Consider the following 12545-nt stretch of genomic DNA (forward strand, 5'->3'; position numbering starts at 1 on the left):
ATCCTTTATTCCCACACTTACTACGATTTTTTCCAAATCTTATACTACTAAAATAAAATTTTATGTCAAAATATTTCTATATTCAAGAGAAATTTTAGGAGTCGAGTTCACGCACATGCGCAGAATTCATTCCTATTCAAAACATTGTGCTTTTAGACCAGAATGACACCACGTTAAAACTTTTAGTGGATAATCATAATGAGAGTCTTAGACCATTCAGACGCGCTGCGGGTACGATGCTTCGTGGCCAGACCGGCAGCACGAGCCATCTAGTTTTGCTGGTCTTCAGTTCGAGTCTCGAAACTGAGAACTTTTTAAATATATTTTTCTTTTCTTTTTTTTACATTTTTTTTAGATATTTTTATCCTTTATTCCCACACTTACTACGATTTTTTCCAAATCTTATACTACTAAAATAAAATTTTATGTCAAAATATTTCTATATCCAAGAGAAATTTTAGGAGTCGAGTTCACGCACATGCGCAGAATTCATTCCTATTCAAAACATTGTGCTTTTAGACCAGAATGGCACCACGTTAAAACTTTTAGTGGATAATCATAATGAGAGTCTTAGACCATTCAGACGCGCTGCGGGTACGAAGCTTCGTGGCCAGATCGGCAGCACGAGCCATCTAGTTTTGCTGGTCTTCAGTTCGAGTTTCAAAACTGAGAACTTTTTAAATATATTTTTCTTTTCTTTTTTTTACATTTTTTTTTAGATATTTTTATCCTTTATTCCCACACTTACTACGAACTTTTCCAAATCTTATACTACTAAAATAAAATTTTATGTCAAAATAATTTTATATTTAAGAGAAATTTTAGGAGTGGAGTTCACGCACATGCGCAGAATTCATTCCTATTCAAAACATTGTGCTTTTAGACCAGAATGACACCACGTTAAAACTTTTAGGGGATAATCATAATGAGAGTCTTAGACCATTCAGACGCGCTGCGGGTACGAAGCTTCGTGGCCAGATCGGCAGCACGAGCCATCTAGTTTTGCTGGTTTTCAGTTCGAGTCTCGAAACTGAGAACTTTTTAAATATATTTTTCTTTTCTTTTTTTTACGTTTTTTTTAGATATTTTTATCCTTTATTCCCACACTTACTACGAACTTTTCCAAATCTTATACTACTAAAATAAAATTTTATGTCAAAATATTTCTGTATTCAAGAGAAATTTTAGGAGTCGACTTCACGCACATGCACAGAATTCATTCCTATTCAAAACATTGTGCTTTTAGACCAGAATGACACCACGTTAATACTTTTAGTGGATAATCATAATGAGAGTCTTAGACCATTCAGAAGCGCTGCGGGTACGATGCTTCGTGGCTAGACCGGCAGCACGAGCCATATAGTTTTGGTGGTCTTCAGTTCGAGTCTCGAAACTGAGAACTTTTTAAATATATTTTTCTTTTCTTTTTTTTACATTTTTTTTAGATATTTTTATCCTTTATTCCCACACTTACTACGAACTTTTCCAAATCTTATACTACTAAAATAAAATTTTATGTCAAAATATTTCTATATTCAAGAGAAATTTTAGGAGTCGAGTTCACGCACATGCGCAGAATTCATTCCTATTCAAAACATTGTGCTTTTAGACCAGAATGGCGCCACGTTAAAACTTTTAGTGGATAATTATAATGAGAGTCTTAGACCATTCAGACGCGCTGCGGGTACGAAGATTCGTGGCCAGATCGGCAGCACGAGCCATCTAGTTTTGCTGGTCTTCAGTTCGAGTCTCGAAACTGAGAACTTTTTAAATATATTTTTCTTTTCTTTTTTTTACATTTTTTAAAGATATTTTTATCCTTTATTCCCACACTTACTACGAACTTTTCCAAATCTTATACTACTAAAATAAAATTTTATGTCAAAATATTTCTATATTCAAGAGAAATTTTAGGAGTCGAGTTCACGCACATGCGCAGAATTCATTCCTATTCAAAACATTGTGCTTTTAGACCAGAATGACACCACGTTAAAACTTTTAGTGGATAATCGTAATGAGAGTCTTAGACCATTCAGACGCGCCGCGGGTACGAAGCTTCGTGGCCAGATCGGCAGCACGAGCCATCTAGTTTTGCTGGTCTCCAGTTCGAGTCTCGAAACTGAGAACTTTTTCAATATATTTTTCTTTTCTTTTTTTTAAATTTTTTTATATATTTTTATCCTTTATTCCCACACTTACTACGAACTTTTCCAAATCTTATACTACTAAAATAAAATTTTATGTCAAAATATTTCTATATTCAAGAGAAATTTTAGGAGTCGAGTTCACGCACATGCGCAGAATTCATTCCTATTCAAAACATTGTGCTTTTAGACCGGAATGACACCACGTTAAAACTTTTAGTGGATAATTATAATGAGAGTCTTAGACCATTCAGACGCGCTGCGGGTACGAAGCTTCGTGGCCATATCGGCAGCACGAGCCATCTAGTTTTGCTGGTCTTCAGTTCGAGTCCCGAAACTGAGAACTTTTTAAATATATTTTTCTTTTCTTTTTTTTACGTATTTTTTAGATATTTTTATCCTTTATTCCCACACTTACTACGAACTTTTCCAAATCTTATACTACTAAAATAAAATTTTATGTCAAAATATTTCTATATTAAAGAGAAATTTTAGGAGTCGACTTCACGCACATGCGCAGAATTCATTCCTATTCAAAACATTGTGCTTTTAGACCAGAATTACACCACGTTAAAACTTTTAGTGGATAATCATAATGAGAGTCTTAGACCATTCAGACGCGCTGCGGGTACGATGCTTCGTGGCCAGACCGGCAGCACGAGCCATATAGTTTTGGTGGTCTTCAGTTCGAGTCTCGAAACTGAGAACTTTTTAAATATATTTTTCTTTTCTTTTTTTTACATTTTTTTTAGATATTTTTATCCTTTATTCCCACACTTACTACGAACTTTTCCAAATCTTATACTACTAAAATAAAATTTTATGTCAAAATATTTCTATATTCAAGAGAAATTTTAGGAGTCGAGTTCACGCACATGCGCAGAATTCATTCCTATTCAAAACATTGTGCTTTTAGACCAGAATGGCACCACGTTAAAACTTTTAGTGGATAATCATAATGAGAGTCTTAGACCATTTAGAAGCGCTGCGGGTACGAAGCTTCGTGGCCAGATCGGCAGCACGAGCCATCTAGTTTTGCTGGTCTTCAGTTCGAGTTTCAAAACTGAGAACTTTTTAAATATATTTTTCTTTTCTTTTTTTTACATTTTTTTTTAGATATTTTTATCCTTTATTCCCACACTTACTACGAACTTTTCCAAATCTTATACTACTAAAATAAAATTTTATGTCAAAATATTTCTGTATTCAAGAGAAATTTTAGGAGTCGACTTCACGCACATGCGCAGAATTCATTCCTATTCAAAACATTGTGCTTTTAGACCAGAATGACACCACGTTAATACTTTTAGTGGATAATCATAATGAGAGTCTTAGACCATTCAGACGCGCTGCGGGTACGATGCTTCGTGGCCAGACCGGCAGCACGAGCCATATAGTTTTGGTGGTCTTCAGTTCGAGTCTCGAAACTGAGAACTTTTTAAATATATTTTTCTTTTCTTTTTTTTACATTTTTTTTAGATATTTTTATCCTTTATTCCCACACTTACTACGAACTTTTCCAAATCTTATACTACTAAAATAAAATTTTATGTCAAAATATTTCTATATTCAAAGAAATTTTAGGAGTCGAGTTCACGCACATGCGCAGAATTCATTCCTATTCAAAACATTGTGCTTTTAGACCAGAATGGCGCCACGTTAAAACTTTTAGTGGATAATCATAATGAGAGTCTTAGACCATTCAGACGCACTGCGGGTACGAAGCTTCGTGGCCAGATCGGCAGCACGAGCCATCTAGTTTTGCTGGTCTTCAGTTCGAGTCTCGAAACTGAGAACTTTTTAAATATATTTTTCTTTTCTTTTTTTTACATTTTTTTAAGATATTTTTATCCTTTATTCCCACACTTACTACGAACTTTTCCAAATCTTATACTACTAAAATAAAATTTTATGTCAAAATATTTCTATATTCAAGAGAAATTTTAGGAGTCGAGTTCACGCACATGCGCAGAATTCATTCCTATTCAAAACATTGTGCTTTTAGACCAGAATGACACTACGTTAAAACTTTTAGTGGATAATCATAATGAGAGTCTTATACCATTCAGACGCGCTGCGGGTACGATGCTCCATGGCCAGATCGGCAGAACGAGCCGTCTAGTTTTGCTGGTCTTCAGTTCGAGTCTCGAAACTGAGAACTTTTTAAATATATTTTTCTTTTCTTTTTTTTTACATTTTTTTTAGGTATTTTTATCCTTTAATCACGCACATGCGCAGAATTCATTCCTATTCAAAACATTGTGCTTTTAGACCAGATTGACACCACGTTAAAACTTTTAGTGGATAATCATAATGAGAGTCTTAGACCATTCAGACGCGCTGCGGGTACGAAGCTTCGTGGCCAGATCGGCAGCACGAGCCATCTAGTTTTGCTGGTCTTCAGTTCGAGTCTCGAAACTGAGAACTTTTTAAATATATTTTTCTTTTCTTTTTTTTACGTTTTTTTTAGATATTTTTATCCTTTATTCCGACACTTACTACGAACTTTTCCAAATCTTATACTACTAAAATAAAATTTTATGTCAAAATATATCTGTATTCAAGAGAAATTTTAGGAGTCGACTTCACGCACATGCGCAGAATTCATTCCTATTCAAAACATTGTGCTTTTAGACCAGAATGACACCACGTTAATACTTTTAGTGGATAATCATAATGAGAGTCTTAGACCATTCAGACGCGCTGCGGGTACGATGCTTCGTGGCCAGACCGGCAGCACGAGCCATATAGTTTTGGTGGTCTTCAGTTCGAGTCTCGAAACTGAGAACTTTTTAAATATATTTTTCTTTTCTTTTTTTTACATTTTTTTTAGATATTTTTATCCTTTATTCCCACACTTACTACGAACTTTTCCAAATCTTATACTACTAAAATAAAATTTTATGTCAAAATATTTCTATATTCAAGAGAAATTTTAGGAGTCGAGTTCACGCACATGCGCAGAATTCATTCCTATTCAAAACATTGTGCTTTTAGACCAGAATGGCACCACGTTAAAACTTTTAGTGGATAATCATAATGAGAGTCTTAGACCATTCAGACACGCTGCGGGTACGAAGCTTCGTGGCCAGATCGGCAGCACGAGCCATCTAGTTTTGCTGGTCTTCAGTTCGAGTCTCGAAACTGAGAACTTTTTAAATATATTTTTCTTTTCTTTTTTTTACATTTTTTAAAGATATTTTTATCCTTTATTCCCACACTTACTACGAACTTTTCCAAATCTTATACTACTAAAATAAAATTTTATGTCAAAATATTTCTATATTCAAGAGAAATTTTAGGAGTCGAGTTCACGCACATGCGCAGAATTCATTCCTATTCAAAACATTGTGCTTTTAGACCAGAATGACGCTACGTTAAAACTTTTAGTGGATAATCATAATGAGAGTCTTATACCATTCAGACGCGCTGCGGGTACGATGCTTCGTGGCCAGATCGGCAGAACGAGCCGTCTAGTTTTGCTGGTCTTCAGTTCGAGTCTCGAAACTGAGAACTTTTTAAATATATTTTTCTTTTCTTTTTTTTACATTTTTTTTAGGTATTTTTATCCTTTAATCACGCACATGCGCAGAATTCATTCCTATTCAAAACATTGTGCTTTTAGACCAGATTGACACCACGTTAAAACTTTTAGTGGATAATCATAATGAGAGTCTTAGACCATTCAGACGCGCTGCGGGTACGAAGCTTCGTGGCCAGATCGGCAGCACGAGCCATCTAGTTTTGCTGGTCTTCAGTTAGAGTTTCAAAACTGAAAACTTTTTAAATATATTTTTCTTTTCTTTTTTTTACATTTTTTTAAGATATTTTTATCCTTTATTCCCACAATTACTACGAACTTTTCCAAATCTTATACTACTAAAATAAAATTTTATGTCAAAATAATTTTATATTTAAGAGAAATTTTAGGAGTCGAGTTCACGCACATGCGCAGAATTCATTCCTATTCAAAACATTGTGCTTTTAGACCAGAATGACACCACGTTAAATCTTTTAGGGGATAATCATAATGAGAGTCTTAGACCATTCAGACGCGCTGCGGGTACGAAGCTTCGTGGCCAGATCGGCAGCACGAGCCATCTAGTTTTGCTGGTCTTCAGTTCGAGTCTCGAAACTGAGAACTTTTTAAATATATTTTTCTTTTCTTTTTTTTACGTTTTTTTAGATATTTTTATCCTTTATTCCGACACTTACTACGAACTTTTCCAAATCTTATACTACTAAAATAAAATTTTATGTCAAAATATATCTGTATTCAAGAGAAATTTTAGGAGTCGACTTCACGCACATGCGCAGAATTCATTCCTATTCAAAACATTGTGCTTTTAGACCAGAATGACACCACGTTAATACTTTTAGTGGATAATCATAATGAGAGTCTTAGACCATTCAGACGCGCTGCGGGTACGATGCTTCGTGGCCAGACCGGCAGCACGAGCCATATGGTTTTGGTGGTCTTCAGTTCGAGTCTCGAAACTGAGAACTTTTTAAATATATTTTTCTTTTCTTTTTTTTACATTTTTTTTAGATATTTTTATCCTTTATTCCCACACTTACTACGAACTTTTCCAAATCTTATACTACTAAAATAAAATTTTATGTCAAAATATTTCTATATTCAAGAGAAATTTTAGGAGTCGAGTTCACGCACATGCGCAGAATTCATTCCTATTCAAAACATTGTGCTTTTAGACCAGAATGGCACCACGTTAAAACTTTTAGTGGATAATCATAATGAGAGTCTTAGACCATTCAGACACGCTGCGGGTACGAAGCTTCGTGGCCAGATCGGCAGCACGAGCCATCTAGTTTTGCTGGTCTTCAGTTCGAGTCTCGAAACTGAGAACTTTTTAAATATATTTTTCTTTTCTTTTTTTTTACATTTTTTAAAGATATTTTTATCCTTTATTCCCACACTTATTACGAACTTTTCCAAATCTTATACTACTAAAATAAAATTTTATGTCAAAATATTTCTATATTCAAGAGAAATTTTAGGAGTCGAGTTCACGCACATGCGCAGAATTCATTCCTATTCAAAACATTGTGCTTTTAGACCAGAATGACACCACGTTAAAACTTTTAGTGGATAATCGTAATGAGAGTCTTAGACCATTCAGACGCGCCGCGGGTACGAAGCTTCGTGGCCAGATCGGCAGCACGAGCCATCTAGTTTTTCTGGTCTCCAGTTCGAGTCTCGAAACTGAGAACTTTTTAAATATATTTTTCTTTTCTTTTTTTTACATTTTTTTAAGATATTTTTATCCTTTATTCCCACACTTACTACGAACTTTTCCAAATCTTATACTACTAAAATAAAATTTTATGTCAAAATATTTCTATATTCAAGAGAAATTTTAGGAGTCGAGTTCACGCACATGCGCAGAATTCATTCCTATTCAAAACATTGTGCTTTTAGACCAGAATGACACTACGTTAAAACTTTTAGTGGATAATCATAATGAGAGTCTTATACCATTCAGACGCGCTGCGGGTACGATGCTTCGTGGCCAGATCGGCAGAACGAGCCGTCTAGTTTTGCTGGTCTTCAGTTCGAGTCTCGAAACTGAGAACTTTTTAAATATATTTTTCTTTTCTTTTTTTTACATTTTTTTTAGGTATTTTTATCCTTTAATCACGCACATGCGCAGAATTCATTCCTATTCAAAACATTGTGCTTTTAGACCAGATTGACACCACGTTAAAACTTTTAGTGGATAATCATAATGAGAGTCTTAGACCATTCAGACGCGCTGCGGGTACGAAGCTTCGTGGCCAGATCGGCAGCACGAGCCATCTAGTTTTGCTGGTCTTCAGTTAGAGTTTCAAAACTGAGAACTTTTTAAATATATTTTTCTTTTCTTTTTTTTACATTTTTTTTTAGATATTTTTATCCTTTATTCCCACAATTACTACGAACTTTTCCAAATCTTATACTACTAAAATAAAATTTTATGTCAAAATAATTTTATATTTAAGAGAAATTTTAGGAGTCGAGTTCACGCACATGCGCAGAATTCATTCCTATTCAAAACATTGTGCTTTTAGACCAGAATGACACCACGTTAAACCTTTTAGGGGATAATCATAATGAGAGTCTTAGACCATTCAGACGCGCTGCGGGTACGAAGCTTCGTGGCCAGATCGGCAGCACGAGCTATCTAGTTTTGCTGGTCTTCAGTTCGAGTCTCGAAACTGAGAACTTTTTAAATATATTTTTCTTTTCTTTTTTTTACGTTTTTTTTAGATATTTTTATCCTTTATTCCGACACTTACTACGAACTTTTCCAAAACTTATACTACTAAAATAAAATTTTATGTCAAAATATATCTGTATTCAAGAGAAATTTTAGGAGTCGACTTCACGCACATGCGCAGAATTCATTCCTATTCAAAACATTGTGCTTTTAGACCAGAATGACACATCGTTAATACTTTTAGTGGATAATCATAATGAGAGTCTTAGACCATTCAGACGCGCTGCGGGTACGATGCTTCGTGGCCAGACCGGCAGCACGAGCCATATAGTTTTGGTGGTCTTCAGTTCGAGTCTCGAAACTGAGAACTTTTTAAATATATTTTTCTTTTCTTTTTTTTACATTTTTTTTAGATATTTTTATCCTTTATTCCCACACTTACTACGAACTTTTCCAAATCTTATACTACTAAAATAAAATTTTATGTCAAAATATTTCTATATTCAAGAGAAATTTTAGGAGTCGAGTTCACGCACATGCGCAGAATTCATTCCTATTCAAAACATTGTGCTTTTAGACCAGAATGGCGCCACGTTAAAACTTTTAGTGGATAATCATAATGAGAGTCTTAGACCATTCAGACGCGCTGCGGGTACGAAGCTTCGTGGCCAGATCGGCAGCACGAGCCATCTAGTTTTGCTGGTCTTCAGTTCGAGTCTCGAAACTGAGAACTTTTTAAATATATTTTTCTTTTCTTTTTTTTACATTTTTTTAAGATATTTTTATCCTTTATTCCCACACTTACTACGAACTTTTCCAAATCTTATACTACTAAAATAAAATTTTATGTCAAAATATTTCTATATTCAAGAGAAATTTTAGGAGTCGAGTTCACGCACATGCGCAGAATTCATTCCTATTCAAAACATTGTGCTTTTAGACCAGAATGACACTACGTTAAAACTTTTAGTGGATAATCATAATGAGAGTCTTATACCATTCAGACGCGCTGCGGGTACGATGCTTCGTGGCCAGATCGGCAGAACGAGCCGTCTAGTTTTGCTGGTCTTCAGTTCGAGTCTCGAAACTGAGAACTTTTTAAATATATTTTTCTTTTCTTTTTTTTACATTTTTTTTAGGTATTTTTATCCTTTAATCACGCACATGCGCAGAATTCATTCCTATTCAAAACATTGTGCTTTTAGACCAGATTGACACCACGTTAAAACTTTTAGTGGATAATCATAATGAGAGTCTTAGACCATTCAGACGCGCTGCGGGTACGAAGCTTCGTGGCCAGATCGGCAGCACGAGCCATCTAGTTTTGCTGGTCTTCAGTTAGAGTTTCAAAACTGAGAACTTTTTAAATATATTTTTCTTTTCTTTTTTTTACATTTTTTTTTAGATATTTTTATCCTTTATTCCCACAATTACTACGAACTTTTCCAAATCTTATACTACTAAAATAAAATTTTATGTCAAAATAATTTTATATTTAAGAGAAATTTTAGGAGTCGAGTTCACGCACATGCGCAGAATTCATTCCTATTCAAAACATTGTGCTTTTAGACCAGAATGACACCACGTTAAAACTTTTAGGGGATAATCATAATGAGAGTCTTAGACCATTCAGACGCGCTGCGGGTACGAAGCTTCGTGGCCAGATCGGCAGCACGAGCCATCTAGTTTTGCTGGTCTTCAGTTCGAGTCTCGAAACTGAGAACTTTTTAAATATATTTTTCTTTTCTTTTTTTTACGTTTTTTTTAGATATTTTTATCCTTTATTCCGACACTTACTACGAACTTTTCCAAATCTTATACTACTAAAATAAAATTTCATGTCAAAATATATCTGTATTCAAGAGAAATTTTAGGAGTCGACTTCACGCACATGCGCAGAATTCATTCCTATTCAAAACATTGTGCTTTTAGACCAGAATGACACCACGTTAATACTTTTAGTGGATAATCATAATGAGAGTCTTAGACCATTCAGACGCGCTGCGGGTACGATGCTTCGTGGCCAGACCGGCAGCACGAGCCATATAGTTTTGGTGGTCTTCAGTTCGAGTCTCGAAACTGAGAACTTTTTAAATATATTTTTCTTTTCTTTTTTTTACATTTTTTTTAGATATTTTTATCCTTTATTCCCACACTTACTACGAACTTTTCCAAATCTTATACTACTAAAATAAAATTTTATGTCAAAATATTTCTATATTCAAGAGAAATTTTAGGAGTCGAGTTCACGCACATGCGCAGAATTCATTCCTATTCAAAACATTGTGCTTTTAGACCAGAATGGCACCACGTTAAAACTTTTAGTGGATAATCATAATGAGAGTCTTAGACCATTCAGACACGCTGCGGGTACGAAGCTTCGTGGCCAGATAGGCAGCACGAGCCATCTAGTTTTGCTGGTCTTCAGTTCGAGTCTCGAAACTGAGAACTTTTTAAATATATTTTTCTTTTTTTTTTTAACATTTTTTAAAGATATTTTTATCCTTTATTCCCACACTTACTACGAACTTTTCCAAATCTTATACTACTAAAATAAAATTTTATGTCAAAATATTTCTATATTCAAGAGAAATTTTAGGAGTCGAGTTCACGCACATGCGCAGAATTCATTCCTATTCAAAACATTGTGCTTTTAGACCAGAATGACGCTACGTTAAAACTTTTAGTGGATAATCATAATGAGAGTCTTATACCATTCAGACGCGCTGCGGGTACGATGCTTCGTGGCCAGATCGGCAGAACGAGCCGTCTAGTTTTGCTGGTCTTCAGTTCGAGTCTCGAAACTGAAAACTTTTTAAATATATTTTTCTTTTCTTTTTTTTACATTTTTTTTAGGTATTTTTATCCTTTAATCACGCACATGCGCAGAATTCATTCCTATTCAAAACATTGTGCTTTTAGACCAGATTGACACCACGTTAAAACTTTTAGTGGATAATCATAATGAGAGTCTTAGACCATTCAGACGCGCTGCGGGTACGAAGCTTCGTGGCCAGATCGGCAGCACGAGCCATCTAGTTTTGCTGGTCTTCAGTTCGTGTCTCGAAACTGAGAACTTTTTAAATATATTTTACTTTTCCTTTTTTTACATTTTTTTTAGATATTTTTATCCTTTAATCCCACACTTACTACGAACTTTTCCAAATCTTTTACTACTAAAATAAAATTTTATGTCAAAATATTTCTATATTCAAGAGAAATTTTAGGAGTCGAGTTCACGCACATGCGCAGAATTCATTCCTATTCAAAACATTGTGCTTTTAGACCAGAAAAACACCACGTTAAAACTTTTAGTGGATAATCATAATGAGAGTCTTAGACCATTCAGACGTGCTGCGAGTACGAAGCTTCGTGGCCTGATCGGCAACACGAGCCATCTATTTTTGCTGGTCTTCAGTTCGAGTCTCGAAACTGAGAACTTTTTAAATATATTTTTCTTTTCTTTTTTTTACATTTTTTTAAGATATTTTTATCCTTTATTCCCACACTTACTACGAACTTTTCCAAATCTTATACTACTAAAATAAAATTTTATGTCAAAATATTTCTATATTCAAGAGAAATTTTAGGAGTCGAGTTCACGCACATGCGCAGAATTCATTCCTATTCAAAACATTGTGCTTTTAGACCAGAAAAACACCACGTTAAAACTTTTAGTGGATAATCATAATGAGAGTCTTAGACCATTCAGACGTGCTGCGAGTACGAAGCTTCGTGGCCAGATCGGCAACACGAGCCATCTATTTTTGCTGGTCATCAGTTCGAGTCTCGAAACTGAGAACTTTTTAAATATATTTTTCTTTTCTTTTTTTTACATTTTTTTTAGATATTTTTATCCTTTATTCCCACAATTACTACGAACTTTTCAAAATCTTATACTACTAAAATAAAATTTTATGTCAAAATATTTCTATATTCAAGAGAAATTTTAGGAGTCGAGTTCATGCGCATGCGCAGAATTCAGTCCTATTCAAAACATTGTGCTTTTAGACCAGAATGACACCACGTTAAAACTTTTATTGGATAATCATAATGAGAGTCTTAGATAATTCGGACCCGCTGCGAGTACGAATCTTCGTGGCCAGATCGGCAGCACGAGAAATCTAGTTTTGCTGGTCTTCAGTTCGAGTCTCGAAACTGAGAACTTTTTCAATATATTTTT

This window comes from Argiope bruennichi, chromosome X1 (assembly GCF_947563725.1).
Source record: "Argiope bruennichi chromosome X1, qqArgBrue1.1, whole genome shotgun sequence".
NCBI lineage: Eukaryota > Metazoa > Arthropoda > Arachnida > Araneae > Araneidae > Argiope > Argiope bruennichi.